Source organism: Prionailurus bengalensis, chromosome B3 (assembly GCF_016509475.1).
Source record: "Prionailurus bengalensis isolate Pbe53 chromosome B3, Fcat_Pben_1.1_paternal_pri, whole genome shotgun sequence".
NCBI classification, from domain to species: Eukaryota; Metazoa; Chordata; class Mammalia; order Carnivora; family Felidae; genus Prionailurus; species Prionailurus bengalensis.
The window spans coordinates 75583477-75608567 of NC_057355.1; the positions used below are offsets into that span (position 1 = coordinate 75583477).

Consider the following 25091-nt stretch of genomic DNA (forward strand, 5'->3'; position numbering starts at 1 on the left):
GCAAACCACATATCCTAGAATCCCCTGCAACTGGCTTCATGTTAAATTCTGCCAATGAGAACTACCGTCATGGGACTGGAAGGCAGAGGTGGGGAGAACTTTTCTTCCTGTTTTCCAGCTCTTTTCAGACTCTGCAGTAGCAGACGGCGCTAGTTCTCCATGCTTTTAGTACACTGTGTACAAGCCATAAACCCCTCTTGATGACTGAAGCCCCAGCCATAGGCAATCCCTCCCCAGAGGCCCATGCACCTCCTTGGCAGTTCTATGGGAATCTCTACTCTGAGCTTCTAGTTTGGCTAGCCACACTCATTCTCTTTTGTTCCCCCAGCCCTAGGGATGCAGCTGCTTCCTGAAGTTACTAATCTCTAGGAACTCTGCTTCTACTACCCACTCAGCCTTCCCAGAATCTGTGTGTCCAATTTGAAATATTAGCATTATATTTATTTTCTGACTGAACCCTGACTGATACAGAACTTGCTACCAGGAGTGGTTCCCAGAAATAAATCCTAAAAGTGGTCTTATGGGATTGGGTTGCATTTCACTTTGACCTTGGATGATGATGGCCTCATGCCTCCCTCCAGCACATTCCATACATAGTAACCACTGTGATTTTTATAGAATGTCTGCCACCACCTCAGTGGCTCACCAAGGCTATCAGGAGGGTGGGTTTAAAGAGGTTCTCGGAGTTCTAGAGCCACCGTTTCTCTCTGTAGGTTCTCTTCTGACCACTATTTCCTCCCTCCCTCATGTTCCAAGCCCAACCCATTCTGAACTCCTTTCCATTTCAGAACCACTGTGCCTCTTTCACTGCCTTCAGAAGGTTCTTTCTCTGTTTTGTATATCATGCCCCTAATCTTCTCTGTTTACCCAGTTAACTTCTACTGAGCTTAGACAGCATTTTCTCTAAGAAGTCTTCCCAGATCTACACGCACCCATTATAGCAGTAATGATACTATTAACTCTGAGTATTTACTCTGTATTCTCTACCAAACCATGACTTCTGGGAAGACGAGCACTATGCTTAACTTCTCATAGTTTTAATCTTGCACAGTAGGTGTTCAATAATAGTTTGTTGAATGAATGAATAAATCCATGAACAAGAAAGTACAGATTCATGCCCACTAGGGAGATCTGGAAACGCTACTTAAAAAAAGGTAGGGTTTTGTACTGGGCCTTTAGATGCAATTTCTGTCACTGTAGACATTTTACAGAAAATATTTTCCTAACTTCCATGGACTCCCTAACAAAATAGATAAAAAGATATATTTTTCTTTTAGGGATATCTGAATTATCAAGCAGCTCTTGGAAAATAAGCTTCTTGGGAATATAAGTTCTATCTTTGCGATTTATCCATAGGCCAACCACCTAGATAAAGCTAACTTAGAAACAGAGCAGCTAAATGCCCTTGGATGTTTATCAGCTCATACTGTCCCCTTTTAGAAGGCCTAGCCTGTTTCCAACATCTGTTCTAAAGTAAAATGTATACTGAGATCCCAATAAACTTACTATATTGCTTTCCTTTCAAAAATCTCACACACACCAGATTTGAGAAACTGCTTTAAACTATGTACGCTATAAATCTGAACATTATTTTCAGAACATAGTAAGTGGAAAGAAAAGTGCTTCAAAGAGATAGAAATCTTTATATTGATCTCTATGTATAGATTTACTATATAAATTAGACATGTATTTCCATATTTGGGACCCATTCTTACTCCTACTCCAAATAGAGAAATAGCTGAGTTTTCCTACAGTTTTGTAACTTTACGGGTAGCAGTAACATATCTATGCGAATTTTACTTCTGAAAACATATCTTCTATACTTAAAATTTATTTATTATAAAATAAGTCAAACACTGGCCAAAAGCTTCTAGGTTAATGTTTTTCGATGCTTCTAAGACAGCGAGTAGATTTATTTCTGCTGAGTAAACACAGCAACATTTTGCAGTTCAAAGGTTTTAGTCCTTAAGAATTTGGTTATTCATTTACTTTATTTCCTTGATATCGTGGTAACAACAATATACTTAGCACAAATCGACAATGGTACAGATTCCTCCTTATTTATTTTTAGGTAATTATATTCAGACTACCCTGGCACATGGTTAATATTGCACGGCAACACAAAAAGAAGAAATCATTCTCTAAAGTTGGTTAGCTTTTCAAGGTAGTAAAGTAACCATAAAAAATAGGAATGATGTTCTATCTCTTGACTTTGATGATGGATCAAATGCCTGGCTCTACCCCTTTTTCTCCTTGCCTTCCCGACTCATACCAAATTCCTTGGTAATCACACAACAGGACTTTCTCTGCCTGAATCTCTCAGCTTCATTTCCCCCTTCATATCCCAAGAAATCCATTTAAAACAAGAATCCCCAAATCACTTCTCTTGTGAGTTTCAGTTAAACCTTAACTATCTTGTTGGCATCACACAGGGCTTTCTTGCTTCTCTCTTTCCAAAAGGAAAGGGAGGGGTGCCTGGGTGGCTCAGCCAGTTGAAAGCATCCAACTTAGGACTTCAGCTTAGGTCATGATCTCAGGGTTTCTAGGTTCGAGCCCCACATCAGGCTCCATGCTGACAATGCAGAGCCTGTTTGGGATTCTCTCTCCCTCGCTTTATGTCTGCACCCCCCCCCAACTCTCTCTCTCTGTCTCTCAAGGTAAATAAATAAACTTTTTAAAAAAAGGCAGGGGGTGTGGGGAGAAGGGGGAAAGAAAGGGAGCAGAGACAGCCCCAGAGTACACAAAGACACTTGAATGAATGGGAATACACCATTTCTGAGAATTGTCAGCTAAAAAAGTCAAAGTAAAAAAGGTTAGGCCATGGTTAAGCGGTAATGCTCTGGAGCCAGCTTACCTATGCTCGAGTCACAGTTCTGAGGACTGTATCTCTTTGGCCTGATGACACGATTTGCCTCTTTGTGCCTGCCTTGGTCTCTTCATATGTAAAATAATAATGACATTAACACCTGCCTCATAATTAAAACCTGTCAAGAGGATGAAATAATTTATGCCAAATGTTTAGAACAGCTTCCACAGTAGGCACTTATAATTTCCGTTGTGTCCTGAAAAGGCCAACCTGTTCACACAAATTCAAGAAAATTGAAAAAAAAAAATCAATAAGGAATCAGAGATATGAGAGAAGAAAAATGGCAAGAAGATGGACATAAAGTAGAGAAGTTCTTTGGGTATAATGAGAAATTACATTGACCATGGATGTGCCGCAGAACTTGGGGTAAGAAGAAATTAGGCCAAAATGGAAACAAATCTAAGGGTGAAGGCAGCGGTGACGTCAAAATAGCTTAGTGGCACAGTCATCAAGGCTTCAGACCCAAAGGGGCTCTCCTGCTCTGCTAGGCCAGGGTTTTGCACTTGTGCTCCCCCTGAGCCCCCACTGAAGCCTGAGGATGCGGGGTGGGCGGGAAGCCTCATCATCACCTCCCACCTGCCAACTACAATAGCTCAGGTAAACCAGTTCCGCTTTTATCTGCTCTACTTGCTCCCAACATAAAGTATAATTTCTTTGACTAAAAGGTTCTATATCTGAAGAGAGGAAAAAGTAAAAGCACAGGAGGTCACTGATCTAGTCCAACACTGCCAACGAACAGATTAGGAAACTGAGGTCCAGAGGGGAATGACTTTATCTAGACTCTCACAGCATCTCTGTGGCAGAAGCAGGAATTTCCTGACTCCCAGGCCGGAATCCTGTCCCCTCTTCTCTGTGTGCATGGTCATCACCCTCTCCCCCATAACAACACTCACCTCTATAGGTGCTTACATGCGGCCTCCAGGACACCTCCTGGTACTTCCCACATGCACGCCTGCCACCATCGCCCACACTTTTACTCTTCCTGGTTCCCTCTACCATCTAATCGCCTCTCAAATTCCAGATCAAATAGCAAATCTTTCACGATTCAGCTCAAACCCCCTCTATGGGTTCCTTTCTTCTATACCCAATTTCTCTTTCGCCATTTGAACACACTAACCCTTAATCCTACTGAAGATTTTGCAGCTTCTATCAGAGTACCCACAAGATATGATGGGATGAATGTCTTCCCATGGTCACGGACTAGACTGTAAACTCCTTGAGATCAGTATCAAATCTCATTACCATGCATCTTTGTACCCCCAGTTCAGAGTGTACCGTGGTACCAGACTGCACCATGCCCAAGAAACGCTACACATACATTTTTTCAATAGTTACAATTCTTTTAATTACAAAAGCAGCATAAAAATGCATAGAATAGAAAACAGAAGGGTATCAACCTACCCTTTAGAGATAACTATCAACAGCATGTTGTACATTCTAGACTTTTTCCTATGCATATATAATTCAAAGAAAAAAATAATTAATTGCAATTATGTTGTAAGTACTACAGCTTTTTTTTTTTGCCTGAAAATATGTTGAATGTGATATATTTCTTTACACAAATATGTCTCATCTGACCAGTGTCCTATTGGTGGATAGTCACACTCCTTTCAACTTTTCAATAAGAAAATGCAACAGACATCCATTGTGCATCAGTGCAAATATTTATTAGAAACTGCTACATACTTACAATGTTGATAGGTATGTGCAATATCCTTCCACAGTCTTGTACTAATGGTAATTAATCCTCCTGAGTGTATGCGATTACCTTTTTCCTGTCCAACACTGGGTGTTATCAGTCTTAGCAGTCTTTGCCAATCTGATAAGTGAAAAATGGCATGTTATTAAAATGTGCATATCTTAGGTTATTAATGAGGCTGATCATCTTGTATAAGATTGTCAAGGAAGTGGGGGAGGTTCTTTTAAGCAAAAATGAATTTCTTTCAATAATGTCAAAATAATATCTTCTAATGCATGAGTTAGAGATGAGAAGTGAACTCCTAAGTGGTTTTTTTTTAGTGGTTGATCTCAAGATTACAGGAATATTGGGAATAAAAAGCGTATTGTTTCTTGATAGCTATAAGAAGTCTCAGCTCAAGTTAATCTAAGAGGAAAAACAAAAGTTCTTTCAATCAAGTTGTTAGTGAAGAATAACTGCTACTTGGGTAGAGACCATGACTTCCTGATAGAACTCTATGAATAAACAAAGCTTGGCTATCCTGGGCTGTCAGGACTCACATAATTGTACCAAACAATTTGAATTTATTTTATTTTATTTTAACTTTTAATGTTTATTTATTATTATTGAGAGACAGAGAGAGAGAGAGACAGAGCATGAGCAGGGGAGGGGCAGAGAGAGGAGGAGACACAGAATTTGAAGCAGGCTCCAGGCTCTGAGCTGTCAGCACAGAGCCCAACGTGGGGCTCAAACTCACAAACCACGAGATCATGACCTGAGCTGAAGTCAGACGCTTAACCAACTGAGCCATCCAGGTGCCCCAATTTTATTATTTTTAAAATTTTATTTTTAAAAATTTACATACAATTTAGTTAGCATATAGTGTAACCAATGGTTTCAGGAGTAGATTCCTTACTGCTCCTTATCCATTTAGCCCATCTCTCCTCCCACACCCCCTCCAGTAACTCTGTTTGTTCTCCATATTTATGAATCTCTTCTGTTTTGTCCCCCTCCCTGTTTTTATATTATTTTTGTTTTCCTTCCCTTATGTTCATCTGTTTTGCCTTTTAACGTCCTCATGAGTGAAGTCATATGATTTTTGTCTTTCTCTGACTAATTTCACTTAGCATAATACCCTCCAGTTCCATCCATGTAGTTGCAAATGGCAAAATTTCATTCTTTTTGAATGCCAAGTAATACTCCATTGTATATATATACCACCTTTTCTTCATCCATTCATCCATCGATGGACATTTGGGCTCTTTCCATACTTTGGCTATTGTTGAGAGTGCTGCTATAAACATGGGGGTGCATGTGTCCCATCAAAATAGCACACCTGTATCTCGTGGATAAATGCCTAGTAGTGCAATTGCTGGGTTGTAGGGTAGTTTTATTTTTAGTTTTTTTGAGGAACCTCCATACTGTTTTCCAGAGTGGCTGCACCAGCATGCATTCCCACCAGCAATGCAAAAGAGATCTTCTTTCTCCGCACCCTCGCCAACATTTGTTGTTGTCTGAGTTGTTAATGTTAGTCATTCTGACAGGTGTAAGGTGGTATCTCACGGTGGTTTTGATGTGTATTTCCCTGATGATGAGTGATGTGGAGCATTTTTTCATGTGTCGTTTGGCCATCTGGATGTCTTCTTTGGAGAAGTGTCTGTTCATGTCTTTTGCCCATTTCTTCACTGGATTATTTGTTTTTTGGGTGTTGAGTTTGATCAGTTCTTTATAGATTTTGGATACTAACCCTTTATCTGATATGTCATTTGCAAATATCTTCTCCCATTCTGTCAGTTGCCTTTTAGTTTTTCTGATTGTTTCCTAAACAATTTGAATTTATTAAACGCCTACTACAGGTATGGCAGATACTGATGAAGCAAACATTGCTAAGATCCAAGTCCTGCCTTCAAAAGAGTTGCCTTTTTATGGTTTTTGTTTTTTATTGGAAAACATTTTGGAGTAATACTATTTTATCATACCTAAAAATTCAAAGAATGATCCTTAAAATGACTGTCTTCAATATTCAATAGATAAGAAGCTCATCTTTAGCCACTTCTAAGAACTGGCAATAACATTAGTGCCTTTGGGAGAAACCAAAAAATGCTTTTAACCACAGTTATATATTCTCCTTGTTCTTACACAGTGAACATGAACCCATTTAAGTTATGTATTACATGAAAGGCGGTGTGATTACTTTCATAATAACTCCCCAAATCATACAATCAAAATGTCCTTTGTGTGTGAATCTTTATTCATCTCGTGTGTTGGTGGTAACTTATTTTAAGGCAGGGACCTTAAGTCTCCGTATATTCTACCCAGTCCATTAATCACTTAAGTCCTTGCTGAGAAGAATCTAATCATTAAAGGCAGAGGCTGAGAGAGACGTTCAAGTAGTCTGTTGTTACAAGACAGAAAAAGAGCTTCACATCCTTCCCTGATAGCTACCAAATCACGAACCATAAACCGCCAGGGCCTAACCCATCCTGAGGTCTAAAAAAAAATTTTTTTAATAAGTATATTCAACAAAACTTTAAAGAAATTATATCAGGCTTATATGGTGATGTCTTCAGAGATTAATAAGCAGAGAAACATTTGCAACTTGTGCCTAAAACAAGCTAACACAGTAGCATGTTTGTCCTAGCACCTAAGTCACTGTTCTCTTCGCAGATCCATTCACAGAATGGTATTCTCTCTGTGGGGAGTTAGGCTCTGTTCACGACTTGCTGTAGCTGTGCCAGCTGTACCAGAGGCTACAGATTCCTCTAGTGTGCTGCTTTTGCCTCCCCTCTTGCCTTTGGGCTCTCCCAGGTCCTGCTCCTAGGACAGTGTCTGTGTGTGTCTTTCGGCTACAATCTGGAGTCCTGTTGGGTAAATGGTAGGACGTGGAGAAAGGAGGTATTCTGGAATCTAAAATGTCACCTCCTTGGAGCACCCCACCTCACCTATCTAATCCCTTTGGATTGCTATAACGTCTTATTCTTACCCACTAAATACCATATCTTGTACATCCCATTTGCTTCTCTCTTAGCCCACTTGTGAGCTCCTTCAGGGCAGCATTTGTGTTTTAGTCTTTTTATATACCAGATGATAGCACAGATACTCAGTAAATATTGTTGGTTATAATGAGAAAGTTCTTTTCTCTCAACAAACTAAAGATTTCATGCCATTCTCATCTTGCCTGCATGGATCCTGATGAGCAAGCCACTGTAATTGTTTTACTTGTTCCTCGAAAGGTAAGGTGTTCTTCTCTTCTGACTTCTTTCATGATTTTCTTTTTCTTTGTTTTTCTGCACTATGAGTAAGATAGGCCCAACTGTGGTTTGGGATGGTAGGCGGAGTACTGTGGTAAAATGGGAAATACTTATTGGGTCTCTGTCCCAGGTTCCTAGCCCAGAACTCCAAAAACTCTGGGAATTTCCTGAGTTATAGCAGTGTCTTGTTATTCATAACAAGCCTCTTTCAACACCACCTGAGCTTATGCTAATGAGGTAACTCCTGTGGTCCCCTACAAAGGTTTAGGATTTGGGATGGTTGCCAGAAAGACCAAGGCATGATCAGAGGATTGGAACTTTCAGCACTCTACTCCCTCACCCCCAAGGATGAGAAGGGTTAAAGACTGACGTGAATCACCAATGGCCAATGATTTAGTCAATCATGCCTATGCAATGAAATCCCCATAAAATCTCCTAAACGATGGGAGTCAGAAAACTTCCAGGTTGGTGACCAGGTGGAGGTGCTGGGAGGGTGGTGCTCCTGGAGAGGGCATGCGCGTTTTGTGGTAGGTATCCTGGACTCATCCGCACACTTTGCCCTGTGCATCTCTTCCATCTTGTCAAGCCTGAGTTGTATCCTTTATAATAAAGTGGTAATTGTAAGTAAAGTACTTTCCTGAGTTCTGTGAACAACCTAGGGGAGAGGGGTCATGGGACTCTCCAAATCTGTAGTTGGCTGGGAAGAAATGTGGGTAGCCTGAGCACCCTATTTGTGGCTGCCATCTGAAGTGGGGACAGTCTTGTGGGACTGAGCACTTAACCTGTGGGGTCTAAGTTAACTCCAGGAACTGGTGTCAGCATTGAACTGAATTGTTGGACACTCAGTTGCTATCAGAGAACTAGAGAATTGGTGTGAAAAAAAAAATCACATATTTGGTGTTAGGGAAAAAAAAAAAACCCTCAGGTATTTATCACTGAGTCTCCTGGATCTGTGGTTTGGTGTCAGTCATTGGTTTTGCAGAGTTTTCAACCATTATTATTTCAAATATTTCTTTTCCCTTCTCTCTTCTCCTTCTGGCATTCCAACTGCACATATGCTACAATTTTGTATATTGTCCCACAGACTTTGGATGCTCTGTTTAGTTTAATTATTTTTTCTCTTTGCATTTCAGTTTGGCAAGTTTCTACTGATTGAGCTTCAAGTGCACGGATTCCTGCTTTGGCAGTGTCAAGTCTATTCGTGAGTCCATCAAAGGCATCCTTCATTTCTCTTACTATGTTTTTGATTTCTAGCATTCCCTTTTGATTCGTAGAGTTCCAATCTCTCTGTTAACATTGCCCATCTGTTCTTGCAGGTTTTAAACTTTTTCCATTAGAGCCCTTCACATATCATACTTCTTTTAAATTCCTTGCCTGATAATTACACCATCTCTGTTATATCAGATTCTGGTTTTTGCTTGTTACTTTGTTTCTCCAGACTGTGCTTTTTCTTGCCTTTTGGCACTCCTTATAATTTTATGTTGAATGTGACACATGTTGCACCAGTTGACAAGAAGTGAGGGAAGTAGGCCTTTAGAATAAAGATTTATGGTATTTTTCCACCACAGTGACTATACTTTAGGCAGAAGGTAGCATTATCTACCACAATCAAATGTCTTCTTGAATGTATTCATCATTATTCCCTCTTCAAAGATGCACCTTCTGCTAGGTCTTGGGTCTAAAATGTACACAGAGTCACTAGTTATTTTCCCAGGCTACCACTTGCAACAACATCACTTAAGCCACTATGAAAGGTGGGCTCACGACACCAGTCAAGGTTACAGAGACCACTAAACTATTCAGATTACAAACTAGTTGCTTTTCTTGGAACCCAAATTATAGATACTTGGTGAGGATATTCTCTAAAACTATTTCCTGGAAGCAGATGAAACTGGGCCAATATTTTTAGGCCACTATAATGTAATTTAGTCCAATGAATGGAGATACAGGAAAATTTAACTCCTTCACTGTTAATGATCACAGATTACTTTGGGAGAAGATAATAAGCTCCACATTTCCAGCATAAATACTTAAAAACTTTTTAAGGTTAACTTATGACAGGAAATTCTATACAGTTGAGTTATTCCAGTTTTCTAAGTCCTGTTAAAGAAACAACAGTTCCCCTGTCTTCACAAAGGCAATCAAACTTAAAAAACAAGTAAGTCAGCATGGAAATATTCATATCATAGATTCTTCAGTGTGAAAGCCAAATAACCAGAGATGTGGAGATGATCTTCTGACAAAAGATTCATGAACTGACAAAAGAGGTGAGAAGAGCAAGATCAGATAAAAGCTCCAGCCAGCTTCTTTCAAAGTCACCTCTCAGGTGGTGGGGATGGGGAAGACCAGGCGTTAACTCTAAAAATGAAGGAAACACCGACATAATCCCATAATTCCTGCTGATCAAAGGAATAGATGTGCCCCTAATCACAAAGAAGAGTGGAGCACTCTTCCTGTAAAGCACCTTCTTTCCTGGCCTGTAGTGTCCTAAATCCTGTTAAGTCACCTTTCTGTTCTGTTGCAACTATTAACATGTGCTTTTGGGTGTTCCTGGGTTGCTCAGTTGGTTAAGCATCCGACTATGGCTCAGGTTACGATCTCATGGTTCGTGAGTTTGAGTCCCGCATCAGGCTCTGCACTGTCAGTGTGGAGCCTGCTCGGGATTCTCTAGGGGCACCTGGCATACTCAGTTGGTTGAGTGTCCGGCTTAGGCTCAGGTTATGATCTCAGTTCCTGGGTTCAACCCCTGCGTCAGGCTCTGTGCTGACAGCTCAGCTTTGGACTCTGTCTCTGTCTCTGTCTCTCTCTCTGCCCCTCCCCCACTCACACTCTGTCTCTCTCAAAAATAAACATTAAAAAATTTTTAGAAAGGTGCTTTTACAATGGAATATGACAAATCCCAGAGGGAAAGATTTCAGTGGTAATTTTATAAGGAGAAATAAGCCTGGCTACGGATGTGTGTGAGTCTCTTTACAAAGAATTTCTAGAACCTACAGTGAGTCAAATAAGACCTAAGATACAAACCTAGCTACCAGGCAGAACAAGATTAATCTGTCATTCTCTTATTAAACTGAGCAATAGAGTACATATCACATGAGATGACTCTGTTGCCAAGAAATCATAGGAATGTGGTTCAGTGTCATTCACCAGACATGAGCCCTACAAGTACTTTTTGGACCAGATCAAGACACAGCCTACTATACTCACACAGTAAACATTTACCATGCCACCACTTTCCCTTTTTTAAACCTCATGCTGGATGAGTCCTGTTACTGGCTAAGGCCAGGCCAGTGTCACTAAGTTCAACAAGATGAAACATCACAAGAATTGATAGCAATACAATGGCATCAGGAAGTGATGTTAGCCATGGGAAGAGCTATTCACCAAGCATGAAGCTAGTTCAAGAAGTTCTTCCAATGCAAGAAATCTAACTAATCAATTAATTAATTAATTAAAACAATGAAATAAATTAAACATTTATTGAGACATACATAATATATAAAGCACTGTGCTAGCTCTTGGGTAAGAGACTAGGGAAAAGAATACAAAGATAACTGAAGTGTGGTACCTACGTCTAAGGAGTAGACCATCTCAGAAGGAAGACAGTAACAAGGACAAAAGAGAGTAACAGAGCAAATCGAAAAGGGAGACTGATGATCAGCTAAAGAGGAAGAAAGCAGCTGATCTTCAAATTCCAGCTTGAAATGCAGTGCTAGGCTAGATGAAGGGAGCTATTGAATCTGCTGAAACTAAAATACAGTTGAACAGGATTTTCTCGGGTTACAGACACTAATCTCCTCATCTCACTACCATTCGAAATACTCAGCAAAGTAACTACTTTGATTCTTCCACTGTGGGCCCAGCTCAACGGAATTCAAGGGGAAAAAGGCATCCAGTAACTTGCTCTGGGCAATCTGCAACACCTGCTAACTATTCCATATTAGAATTAAAGACATGAGGAGAGAGGAAGGCAATTCTAAGTGGATGGTTCACTGGACTTTTACGGTTGACTACTTAAAGTAAATTTCAGGGATCAATCCTATTGGATTCACTGCGTGTTGTATGTAAGGGATGAATCACTAAATTCTACTCCTGAAACCAATACTACACTGTATGCTAACTAACTTGAATTAAGAAAAAAAAAAAAAAAAAGAATCATAGAGAAACAACACTTAAAGTCTATGTACCTCTCAGCTCTTGAAAAAATCACTTATTGTTTAAACAATTCCTCTTGGGTTTTTTGTTACCTCCAGCTGACAGCCCCGTTTGAAACAGTCTGGGCAGCTAGACTTGTTAGCTCTCTGAGGTTACAGTTCATGCTTCTTTCATTTCTAGGTATCCCCAGTAGCACCTAGCACAAGGCAGGCACTAAAATATTTGAGAAGAAAGGAAGAAGAAAAATCAGGGATTACCTAGCATTCCCTGGACTCTGCCCTGAGCTGTTGTGGGTATAGCAAGGAGCAGCAGGTGCAGTAATAAATGCACAGCAGGAACCTACAAGCACAGTAACAACCCTCCTCCAAGAGTGTGGATTCTGCCATTTGCGTGAAACAACTGGGTCCAGTATCCCCAGGGAAGTAAGATCTAGACACTGAACCTGGAGTCTTTGCCTCTCTCATTTACCACACAGAGTGCTGGGATTAGTTAGGCAAGACTACTTCCTGCTGAAATAGACCCAAAAACGTATAATGGTGCTAACACCTCAGAACTTTGTATCTGGCTTCCATGATGGAGAAGGATGAGGTGTTCATCTTCCTCACGCTGAAACAGGGATTGAGGCTGATGGGCTCTGCCATCTGCATCATGGTCGTTCTACTGGCTGGAATTCAGTCAGATGGCTGCACACAAGTGCAAGGGAGGCTGAAAGATGTATTCTCACTGTGGACTCGGAAAAAAGAAATCGTGGATTCTGGTGGGTGGCCAACAGCCTCTGCTACTGTGTTTTGTGGCTTTGCCTTCCTCTTCCAAGCTTTCTCTTTACTGTGTATTATATACAGTAAAACCTTGGTTTGTAAGCATAATGCATTCCAGAAACATTATAATCCAAAGCACTTGTATATAATGTTTGCTTGTCTTGCAGAACACTCACAGAACAAGTGACTCACAATCCAAGATTTTATCGTGGATGTTTCTATATAGTATTATATATATGTTTTTATATAGTATTTTATATATGTGTACACACACACATACTTTCTATGTAGTAGTATACATATTTTTACACAGTAAACTTTTGATCCCATCTATATAATAAATGGCCGGGATTTTTACATAAAGATGCCTGATCCTTCCTTTCTAAAGGAAAGGAAAGAACCTGATATTAAGGCCCAGATGAAGCAGCTCCTGAAGTAGCTTCCTCCAAGATAGTCACCTCCAGACAAAGGAGATAACCTCTCCCATGTCCACATTTCCAATTAGGCCCCTTATCAGGATTCACCCAAATAGTAGGCTCATACGGGGTTCATCTCCAAGATGAGAAGCACAGCATGTGGATTCCTCAGAAAGGTTGGAAAATGCTAAGTAGGTCCTTGAGACCCTAAATGATTCAATTTTCTGGCTAAGAACCATCATGTCGAACACCAGAACCTGAAACTGGCTTCCTTCTGAGAGCGATCCTTCACGAAGAAAGCGTATTTCACTTCAGAGGCATTTTACACATTGATCAATGGGTAGAAACTACACTCTGCTGGAATGTGGACACAGTGCACTCGCCTAACACACTCCTGGCTGGTACACCACACCCGCCTCCCGGAAGACCTGATGGAAAACCATGCCTCAGCAAAGTGACAAACCAGCACATGCTGTGGACCTTTCACAGTTCACCTCAAATGTTACATCACCAACGTGTAAATGACCCAGCACACACGATTATGCTAGATTATATGCTCTTCTGGAAAGGTACAGGTGATGGGTCTTACTGCCCTCCGCAATGCCTTGTATATACATCATTCAGTAAACATTTGCTGAATGAATACAGTCATTTTATGGTTTTGTCATTAATAATTCCTCTGCATGTGTCCACATAAGGACACTCAGCTGTCTGACTCATTCTATACACACCCTGGCTAATAGGTGTGGGTAGATACATTCTGGCTGTGACAGTGACAATGCTGGCAGTGACTATGACAGCACGATAAGCCACAATGTATAAATGACTGTGCTATTTCATGCCTATGGGCCCCAATAGTCACCATAAGTAGCACAGGACCCTAGGTCCAAATATGGATCCCTCACCCCTTCGCACACTTCCTGTCCCCCATCCCTGTTTTAACTTCCTTCATATATCCTATCACCATCTGACAGATATAACTTCTGTGTGTGCCTGTCTCCTCCACTGGAAGCCCTGTGAGGGCAGGGAACTATGCTCATGTTGTCTAGCACACCACACAGGGCCTGCTATGTGAGAAGTGCTCACTTGACTTCTGTGGAGGGAAGGGATGAAATGAAGAAGATACTGGGATTCTTTCCTCTAAACCTGAAGATATTAGCTGCAAAACAAATTAGCCCTGCAATGCTTCAGAATATTCACATCCTTTTTTAAATAGTCAGAATATCTCAAAAACAAGGTCTCACAGATAAGCCACTTTTTATGTCATAGAGCAGGACTTCTAGAAACTCAAGTAATAGTCATGTCATCTTAAGTCCCCAAGGAAAATGAGAAAGGAATCTTCAGGGTTGAACTCACCTTTGGCAGCCTTTCACCAGACAAGAACCACATCTGCAGGCCTGGCTCCCTCTCTACTCCAGAGTCTTGTCCATGGAGCCAGAACCAGCACCCAAGACATGGAATTAGACAGGGAATGGGAAATTCCTGGTTACAGAAACAAATTTGCCTGAGCCCCACGTGAACAAAACGATCAGACCCTAGACCCAATTCTCCCTATGGGAAATAGCCACAATTCATTTAAAAAGAAAAAAAAATGGTTCAAATTAAAATTGTCAGCTTTGTGATAAGACACATTACTTTACATTGTTAGGAAATCACCGATTGTTACAGAAAACAATATGGAGGTTCCTCAAGAAATTAAAAATCGAACTACCATATGATCTAGCAATTCCACTTCTGGGCATACCTGAAGAAAATGAAAACACTAACTCAAAAAGATATCTTCACCCCAATGTTTAAAATAGTCAAAACTTTCTCCTCTAGGGTTTTGATGGTTTCCTGTCTCACAATTTAGGTCTTTCAGTCGTTCTGAGTTTATTTTTGTATATGGCGTAAGAAAGTGATCTAATTTCATTCTTCTGCATGTTGCTGTCCAGTTCTCTCAGCACCATTTGCTAAAGAGACTATCTTTTTTCCATTGGATACTCTTTCTTGCTTTGTCAAAGATTAGTTGGCCATACATTTGTGGGTCCAATTCTGGGGTCTCTATTCTATTCCATTGGTCTATGTGTCTGTTTTTGTGCCAATACTATACTGTCTTGATGATTACAGCTTTGTAGTAGAAGCTAAAGTCTGGGATGTGATGCCTCCCGCTTTGGTTTTCTTTTTCAACATTACTTTGGCTATTTGGGGTCTTTTGTGGTTCCATACAAATTTTAGGATTGTTTGTTCTAGCTTTGAGAAGAATGCTGGTGCAATTTGGATTGGGATTGCATTGACTGTGTAGACTGCTTTGGGCAGTATTGACATTTTCACAACATTTATTCTTCCAATCCATGAGCGTGGAATGTTTTTCCATTTCTCTGTGTCTTCTTCAATTTCCTTCATAAAAAGGCAAGGGAATTAAAAGCAAAAATGAACTATTGGGACCTCATCAAGATAAAAAGCTTCTGCACTACAAAGGAAACAATCAACAAAACTTAAAGGCAACCAACAGAATGGGAAAAGATATCTGCAAATGACATAGCAGATAAAGTGTTAATATCCAAAATCTACAAAGGACTTACCAAACACAACACCCAAAAAACAAATAATCCAGTGAAGAAATGGGCAGAATAGACACTTCTCCAAAGAAGACATCCAGATGGCCAGCAGACACATGAAAAGATGCTCAACATCATTCATCACCAGAGAAATAAAAATCAAAACTACACTGAGATACCACCTCACACTGGTCAGAGTGGCTGAAATGAACAGTTCAGGAAACAACAGATGCTGGCAAGGATGTGGAGAAATGGGAACCCTCTTGTACTGTTGGTGGAGACGCAAACTCTTGCAGCCGGTCTGGAAAACAGTATGGAGGTTCCTCAAAAAGTTAAAAATAGAACTACCCTGCGACCCAGCAATAGCACTACTAGGAATTTATCCAAAGGATACAGGAGTGCTGATTCATAGGGGCACATGTATCCCAATGTTTATAGCAGCACTATCAACGATAGCCAAATTATGGAAAGAGCCTAAATGTCCATCAACTGATCAATGGATAAAGAAGATGTGGTTTATATATACGATGGAATACTTACTACTTGGCAATGAGAAAGAATGAAATCCTGCCATTTGAAGCAATGTGGATAGAACTGGAGGATATTATGCTAAGTGAAATAAGTCAGTCAGAGAAAGACAGATATCATATGTTTTCACTCATATTTAGAACTTGAGAAACTTAACAGAAGACCATGGGGGAAGGAAAGGGGAAAAAAAATAGTTACAGAGAGGGAGGGAGACAAACTATAAGACACAGTTAAATACAGAGAACAAACCGAGGGTTGATGTGGGGGGGCAAGGGAGAAGGGAAAATGGGTGATGGGCACTGAGAAGGGCACCTGTTGAGATGAGCACTGGGTATTGTATGTAAGCGATGAATCACAGGAATCTACCCCCAAAACCGAGAGCACACTGTATACACTGTATGTTAGCCAACTTGACAATAAATTATATATATTTAAAAAAAAATTTTTTTTTTCCAACGTTTACTTATTTTTGGGACAGAGAGAGACAGAGCATGAACGGGGAGGGGCAGAGAGAGAGGGAGACACAGAATCGGAAACAGGCTCCAGGCTCTGAGCCATCAGCCCAGAGCCCGACGCAGGGCTCGAACTCACGGACCGTGAGATCGTGACCTGGCTGAAGTCGGACGCTTAACCGACTGCGCCACCCAGGCGCCCCTACAATAAATTATATTTTTAAAAAATAGTCAAAATTATTTACAATAGGGGCGCATGGGTGGTTCAGTCGGGTGAGCATCCGACTTTGGCTCAGGTCATGATCTCACACTTCGTCGGTTCGAGCCCTGCATTGGGCTCTGTACCAGCAGCTCAGAGCCTGGAGCATGCTGTCTCCTTCTCTCTCTGCCCCTGCCCTGCTTGCACTCTGTCTCTCTCTCTCTTTCTCTCTCTCTCTCTCTCTCAAAAATAAATAAACATTAAAAAAATTTTTTTTGATTATTTACAATAGCCAAAATATGGAAACAACCTAAGTGTTCATCAGTAGATAAATTAATAAAGAAAATATACAATGATATACTATTAAGCCACAAAAAGAAAAAAATCTTGCCATTTGTGACAACACGAATGGACCTTGAGGGAATTATGCTAAGTGAAACAAATAGATAAAGACAAACACCATATGATCTCACTAATATGTGGAATCTGAACAAGGAAACAACCAAACAGGGGGCAGCTGGGTGGCTCAGTTGGCTAAGTGTCCAACTCTTGATTTTGGCTCAGGTCATGACCTCACGGTTTGTGAGTTCGAGCCCCACGTTGGGTTCTGTGCTGACAACATAGAGCCTGTTTGGGATTCTCTCTCCCTCTCTCTCTCTGCCCCTCCTCAATTTGCTATCTTTCTCTCAAAATAAATAAAAAGAAACTTTAAAAAATTAAACAAACAAAACCAAACAAACAAAAAACATCAAGCTCATAGATACAGCTCATAGATACATCCGTGGGGATGGGGAGAAGCAAAATGAGTGAAGGAGGTCAAAGGGTAGAACTTGCAGTTATAAAATAAGTAGGTCACAGGGTTGTAATGTACAGCATGGTGACTACAGTTAATAATACTGTATTACATATTTGAAAGTTGCTAAAAGGGTTGATCTTAAAAATTCTCATCACAAGAAAAAAATTTTGTAACTATGTATGGTGATGAATGTCAATTAGACTTACTGTGGTGATCACTGTGTAATATATAAAAATACCCAATCATTATGTTGTACACCTGAAACTAATATAATGTTAATGTCAATTATTCCTCAATAATAATGAATAATACACAGAATAGAAAACCACTTTAATAATATATACTATATAACAATTATATAGTATATGACTATATATTATATAAATATATGTGATATGTAACTAATGTAAGAAAAAGTGTTTAAAATTCTATTGAAAGACATTAATACAAGTAAGTGGAAAGCTAAAATAAACCACTGAAATGTCACTGATCTGCTAAGCTACTGTTTGATGGAACTTTAAAATCCATGTTTTTTAAAAAAATTTTTGGCATATGGAGAACATTCTCTAAATGGCAATAATGATCTCATTCATTCATTCTTCTGTTGATTCTCAAATAGTAATTAAACAGTACTCCCAAAGTAATGGTAAAAGATACTACCAGCTTGAGAATGTGTCACAAAAAGATACGTTACACAACAAAAGTTTTTATACATACAGAACATTTACACGTAAGAAGTTTCTGGAATAGTAGACATTAGGATTTAACAACTCATGGAAGAATGGCAAAGTTTTTAAATCCCCAAAGAGCCATTCAAACACTTTCCATCATACTTCTCGACCTTTCCACCAAGACTTTCTTCAAATGTACTCTGGCCACAGGGTTTGCTTCAAGGTTTTTTGGTTGGTTGGTTGGTTGGTTGGTTTTTAGTAAGTATTACTCCAGTCAGCCCACCAGCCAGCCAGTATGTATTATGCATTAAAGCCAGAGCTGGGCATGGAAAGTTCTGAGACTAAGAACTTTCACAGCAAGTTACTGGCTTCATCAGCAGCATACGACAGATGGACTGGATGATAGCTAAGATCATTTCTACTTAACTTATTTTGTTTTGATTTTGAATAACTTCACACAACTATAAAATTTTACAACATATCAAGTGAAGGCAGGCAGCAAAGAAAAAATAAAATTTCAAAGTCGTTCTATAAGTGGAGAATTCTTGATCCCTGGGTTTTAGTATTTGAAGTTCTGAAAACTTAAACATACATCTTCAGACCTTATTTGATTTCCTAGAGATGTTTTTCTCTTACTCTCATTTGCAGATCACCTGAGTTCTTTGCTTTTCCATTTTCCTACTTGTCTCTCAAAGTAAAAGTGAGAGAGAGAAGAATCATACAGTTTACACTAAACTATATGATAAATAATCAAAACATACTTCTTTCCCAGACCTAAGTCCCCAGACCTAAGTCAGGTTCCACAGTATCGTGTAGCATATTTAAACGCAGAGAAAAGCTCTCCTCCCTTAGTGAAGCAGAGACCCAACATGTCCACTCCCACCAACTGAGGAAGAGAGTATGGTCACATTGTCCTTGTTCCTTCAGAACTCACTCCCACTTGGCTCTGACCCTCAGCTAAGCAGTGTACATTTTCAGTGGAAAATGTTCCTAGACTCCAAAGCACCCATATGTAGCTTCTTCAGGCAAAATGATATCACACACACACACGCACACACACACACACACACACACACACACACACACACACACACATCCCTTGCATTTAGAACCAAAGTAAAATACCAGAAATTTGTACGTGTCATGTTTCTAAACCACGTAGTAGTAGGGACTGCTACTGTATGAACTACAAATCATGCAATGCCGTAATTTATCTTTTCTAGAAAGAGTGGCACTCTCCAAAGAGAAAGGCTATTCTAACAGGCTATTGTTCCCAATCTCCACAGCAGCCTAACTTCAGCTGGGTAGTAATTCTAAAACTCCTGAAAGGAACAAAACACAACTGCTCCCAGCAGTGGCTCGCTGAGATTTGGCAAAGCTGGGAAGAGGCTTTCAGAGTTTCTGAGATATTCTAAAATAGCTTCATATCCTTTTGGGAATCATCTATGTAATTGATTCCACCTCCAAATGTATTCCTGGAATTGTGAGTTCTCATCACAGAGATTTTTATCCAAGGCAATTGTCACAAAGAGTTGTTAAGTCATGGCTCACTTCGTGATGGATACTCTCACTTAGACTTTTAAGAGATTTATGGAATACTCCAAAATTGCCTGCTATTAGATACAGAGGAAGAACAAAAATAATCTGGACCTCATTTTCACTTTGATAAAACTTTTTTTCTAGTAAACTTATTCAGGCAATTAAAATCAATTCCAATTTCTATTTCCCAGGCCTTTATATTCTTTGCCCTTAAGAAAAAGAAGGGAATTAAGTGAACAAAACCTGAATTTTAAATCAGAATTCAAATTGCCTGGGGCGACTTCATACCTAGGTAAATAAATAGGTGAGACATAAACTAATAAATAGTTCACATATACATAAAAGATGTTTTTATAAAGCATTGACCTACCTTTAACCCGGCCTTTCAGTTAGGACTGCATTTTATGGAAAAATCCACACATAAAGCACCTTCCTCCTAGTCCTTCAGAGCTCTTATGAAGAGCAGAACTTTCTCAACAGGAAGCCAAGGCACACAGAGGCGGGGTCATTTTCCTCAGTGACACCAGAACCCCAGATTCCTGGCATTCCCCAGCCATAAGTTCAAGGCTCACATCATTATACACTGCATGCTTTCCACGCAAAGTCGGTCTGTTTAGTGAATTTAACATGAAACTTTTTTTTTTTTTTTTTTTTTTTTTTTTTTTTTTGCGGTTTGGTCAGTGACATGAAAGAAAATAAAATTCGACATGACCAACTGTAGTGCCATCCTCATGAAAGACTACCCTTCCACTCCATACTGACTTCCATGTATTCTAAAACATGAGCTGGCTTGCTAGAAAAGCCCAGGCATCTGACTTTCCAAATACATAAATCTAAATGCAACAAGTCACCTGAAGCACATATTTAAATCATTTCACTGTGACACACTTAATGTTGAGAAAAAGAACAAGGCTCCAGTGAAAAATAAATTTGCTCATAAACGCAGACTTATTTAGTATTTAATATCTACTCTGACAAAGATATCTATCTTTTACTAAGAGCTCTGAAACCCTTGACATATTCTTTGCCTCATTCCCACACTGAACCACAAAGTAATTATGAATCACCTGAATGGTGATGTGGGCTCTGATCCAAGCTTCCTATATGATGACACTTTTCCAGATGGCACCTGAGGTTGTCAGGTGTTTCTTACATTTGTAAATACTCAAGTCCATTACGTAAGGCTGCTAATTTCAGAAAGCCAAGCCCATTTGGTTTGAAAGCACATGTCTTTTTCTTCTGGTGGAAACTCTTCCATGTGCCTGGGAAGTGAGTTATAAGGTTCAGTACTGAAGAGAAGCTACAGTTATTGGCAATGGTGAACAAAGGACAAGTTACCAAGTTCAGCTCAACAGAGTGAAACAAAATAAAGATCCCCTGAGGACCGAGAACCATGAAATCCAGTGGTTTTAAGTAACCATCTTTTAGATATATGTATACTATTCAGTGAGGGGAAAATGAGAATCCCAGGCTTAAGGCACTATTATTCAGCTTTGAAAACTGCAGGATGCTTTCTTGCAGGATTTGGTTCAATTAACTGCAAGATGAAAAAGTATTTCTGAGCTACATGGTCAAGCAGTCATTTGGATCTTGGGTTCAGAAATAAGTGGGAAACGCATGAACTACTGAATTCCACATGCCAAGTAGGCTTTTCTCCGGATGGCTGAAATCTTCAAAAGTTAACACTCTAATGTGTTACTGCTGCATCTTGAATTTCCCTACTGTGACCAGAAAAACAACTATTCAATGCATTGTTTCTCATTATACCATGGAGCTATAGCAACCACTCATCCTGTCTCAACATCTGTTTTTCCCTTTTGGAGGGCCATTCCACTTGAGAAAAAGAACAGCTAATTTTACTTGGTGGCCCCTAAAATGTACACGTCTAGCATAGCATGCAGTGTTTACAGCTTCTAAGCATTAATTAATCATAAATTTTTGGACAGCAGTGATTCTATTTTATGGATGGAAATACTGCATAAACATCTACATTCAAATTCTGGTTTTGCTACTTGGGGCAGATCACTCACACATAAAAATAAAGCTGAAAAAAAAAAGGAAGCTAATTTATAAGGGCACCAGTGAGTCTGTGAACGTGGTAAGAAATGTAAAGAGGATCCTAGAACAATAGTTCTTAAGTTTTCTGATCCTAGGACCCCTTTATATTTTAAGAAATTATTGAAGACTCCAAAGAGCTTATCTTAGAAGATTCTAGAAAACACAAAAATATACACACACATTTCCATAGTCAACCAGTGGTCTCTAGAAAACTCCAGTATACACATGTGAGAAAATGAGAGTAAAAGAGGTAAATAATATCTTAGTCCTATTATGAAAATTGTTTTGGCTTCACGGACCCCTTTATAGGGTCTCAGGAACCCCCAGGCAGCCTCAGATCACACTTTGAGAATCACTAGCCTAGAATACCTTAACATGTAAAAAGCAGGAAAGCTGTCAAAGCAGGTGAATCACATAAAAAAATTCAGGAGCCAACATAGAGGGGCTCCCACTAGTCAAAAGTGAGATGATTTTAGTATCAGTAAGAACTGGAATGGATTGAAACACTAATATTTTTGAACTCATGAATTATTTTCATGTTTTAAATTAAGTTTATTTGGGGGGGGGAGAAAGCATAAGCGGGGGAGGGGCAGAGAGAGAGAGGGAGAGAGAAAATCTCAAGCAGGCTCCATGCCATCAGCATGGAGCCAGACTAGGGCTCGACCCCACCAGCCATGAGGTCATGACCTCAGCTGAAACCAAGAGTCAGATGCTCAACTGACTGAGCCACCCTGGCGCTCCTGAATTCATGAATTCTCAATGAATCACACACTTCTCTTTCCTCTTCCCTTCTCTGTGTCTCTGTCTCTCTCAATGGTTACCTTTGGAGAATACTACTCATTAGTTGGCTAATGGAGCCAACTGTACCTCAGAATAACCAAACAGCTGATCAGCAGGAGTTTCTCATTATAGAAGTATCCTAGGTGGCAAATGAAGAAATGATTGAAATAAGACTTTGAAACCCATAATGAATTGATGGATTTAGGTGGAAACGATCACCCTTGACTGTGAACATATCAACATATCACACATACACACACACACATATGCGCACACACACACACAGGGAACTGAGGTTAATTTAAGCGCCTCCTGATGGGAGTACATAACACACTTATTATAGTATTATTGACAAGATATGGAAACAGAATTCGATTCAGCCACCAGGTGCACCTACCAGTTCGCAAGAAATACAGTATCTAGAGGAATATGTTAAAGAGGGACTTTTAACATTTAACTCCATGGGATGTAATTGGCAAAATCCAGACTATGAAACTTTGCAGAGTAAATGCTCTCGTTTGGCAAAAAATAAATTGGAAGGAAAGACAGTGGAAGGTGAGCCTATAGATTAAAAGGAACTGAAGAGGCATGTCAACCAACAGAATGTATGGACCTTATTTGGATCCTTATACAAACTGAAAAGAAAAATAAGGAAAACAGATGAATGTGAACACTGACTAGATATTCCATATTCAATTATATCAGAGAAGTTCTTCAAGTATGATGATAGTATTGAAAGAAAAAAAAACAGTCCTTGCTTTCAGAGATGTGTACAGAAATACTTACAAATGAAATAATAAAATGTCAGGGATCTGTTTCATAACAATCCAGGATCTGGAATTGGAGGTTGGGGTCTAGGTAAAGCAAGACCACAGACTGATCATTGTTGACATGGTAAGAAAGGCACATGGGGTCCATTATAATATTCTCTCTACTTCTGTGTATGTTTTACATGTTCCATACCAAAAAAGTAAAAGTAGCCGCAGAAATGTCATCTTGTCTTCTCCAGAAATTCCGTGATATGCCCAACGGCAGGACTTGGGTGCTCTGTTTTCAAGCACCCAGAAGTCCAGAGCACTGGGTACGTATCCAGGGAGGTGCCAGCCAAAGATCTGTAAGATGACCTGGGACTCTTGAACCAGTTGTCTCTTGAACCAGTGACATCTTTCTGACAGAGCAGGAACCAAAACTGTATTTTCAGTATGATCATAACCCAAAGGGTTATTTTGATAATTTTTATTAAGAGTTGACCATACTTCAACTACTGATATTTTACAGAATTACTATTACTACAGTGCCTTGTTCTATTGAACTTCCAATATTTATCAGTTAGCTCTGTAATTTATCTTACACAGGTAAATACCAGGGAAGTTTATATTCCGTTCCTAAGAAATATAAATAAAAACTTTACACAGAAAAAGGTATAAGAACTCTTCAAGAAAAGAAACTATATGAAAACAGTGAGGTGTTTTTTGTTTTTTGTTTTTTGTTTTTTTTTCCCCCCCTGGGTATAGGGACTATGGGAGTTTGCTTTTCTTTGCTCCTATTTCTTGGAATTGTCCAAAGTTTCTGTAGTTACTATATTATTTTAAATGTGGGAGAAAACCAAGAAACTTTATTTACATCACTCATAAAGCTCTATAGATAGCTATTTATAAATAATAGTATTTTATTTGTTATATTTCTATGACCCTTTCTGTGGCTGGGATAAGGAAGAATATTATAATAATGAAGAAAATATTGAAAGCAGTTGAGGAATTTTCAAATCAAATTATGAAAGCAATATATAGAATACCATTTTTATGGTGCGCCTGAGTGGCTCAGTGGTAAGCATCCGACTTCAGCTCAGGTCATGATCTTACAGTTTTTGAGAGAGAGAGAGAGACAGGGTGTGAGCAGGGGCGGGGGTGGGGTGGGTGGGTGGAAAGGGCAGGAGGGTAGAGAGAGGGAGTCACAGAATCCGAAGCAGGCTCCAGGCTCCAAGCTGTCAGCACGGAGCCCAATGCAGGGCTTGAAGTCACAAACTGTGACATCATGACCTGAGCCGAAGTTGGACACTTAACCGACTGAGCCACCCAGGCACCCCAAGGGGGAGATATTCTTAATTTTTTCCTCTACAAAATAAAGGAAAACTGTTATTATTATTACTTTTTAAATCACAAGTGGATAACCCAGCTCAAGGAGATCTCCTTAAGTTTCTTCTAAAACCTCAAGGGCAGGAAGGTGGAGGCAAACAGGGAAGTCTGGGATCCTATGAGGGGTTTTGTCCTGGCTCTGCCTATCACCCTGACCCTGTTCCCTTCCACCAGCTCAGAAAGAAAAAGGAAAGTTCAGTTTAATGCCAGGATTCTACACCTGTTAACACCATGTTAGCCAAAGAAAGACGTGTCCCACAAACAAAAAT

The 25091-nt window shown here is 39.7% G+C and overlaps 1 protein-coding gene across 2 annotated transcripts in view; it reads right to left on the minus strand.

Moving 5' to 3' along the window:
- Positions 1-25091, minus strand: part of STXBP6 (syntaxin binding protein 6) — a 249007-nt gene that overhangs the window by 190590 nt on the left and 33326 nt on the right. The window contains exon 1 of one of the 2 annotated variants that reach the window (XM_043555945.1): positions 20220-20333. The exons of the other annotated variant lie outside the window; for it this stretch is intronic. The gene's annotated coding sequence lies outside the window, so the exon portion shown is untranslated. Of the gene's footprint in view, positions 1-20219; positions 20334-25091 lie in introns of those variants that run through there. 2 annotated transcript variants of the gene reach the window in all.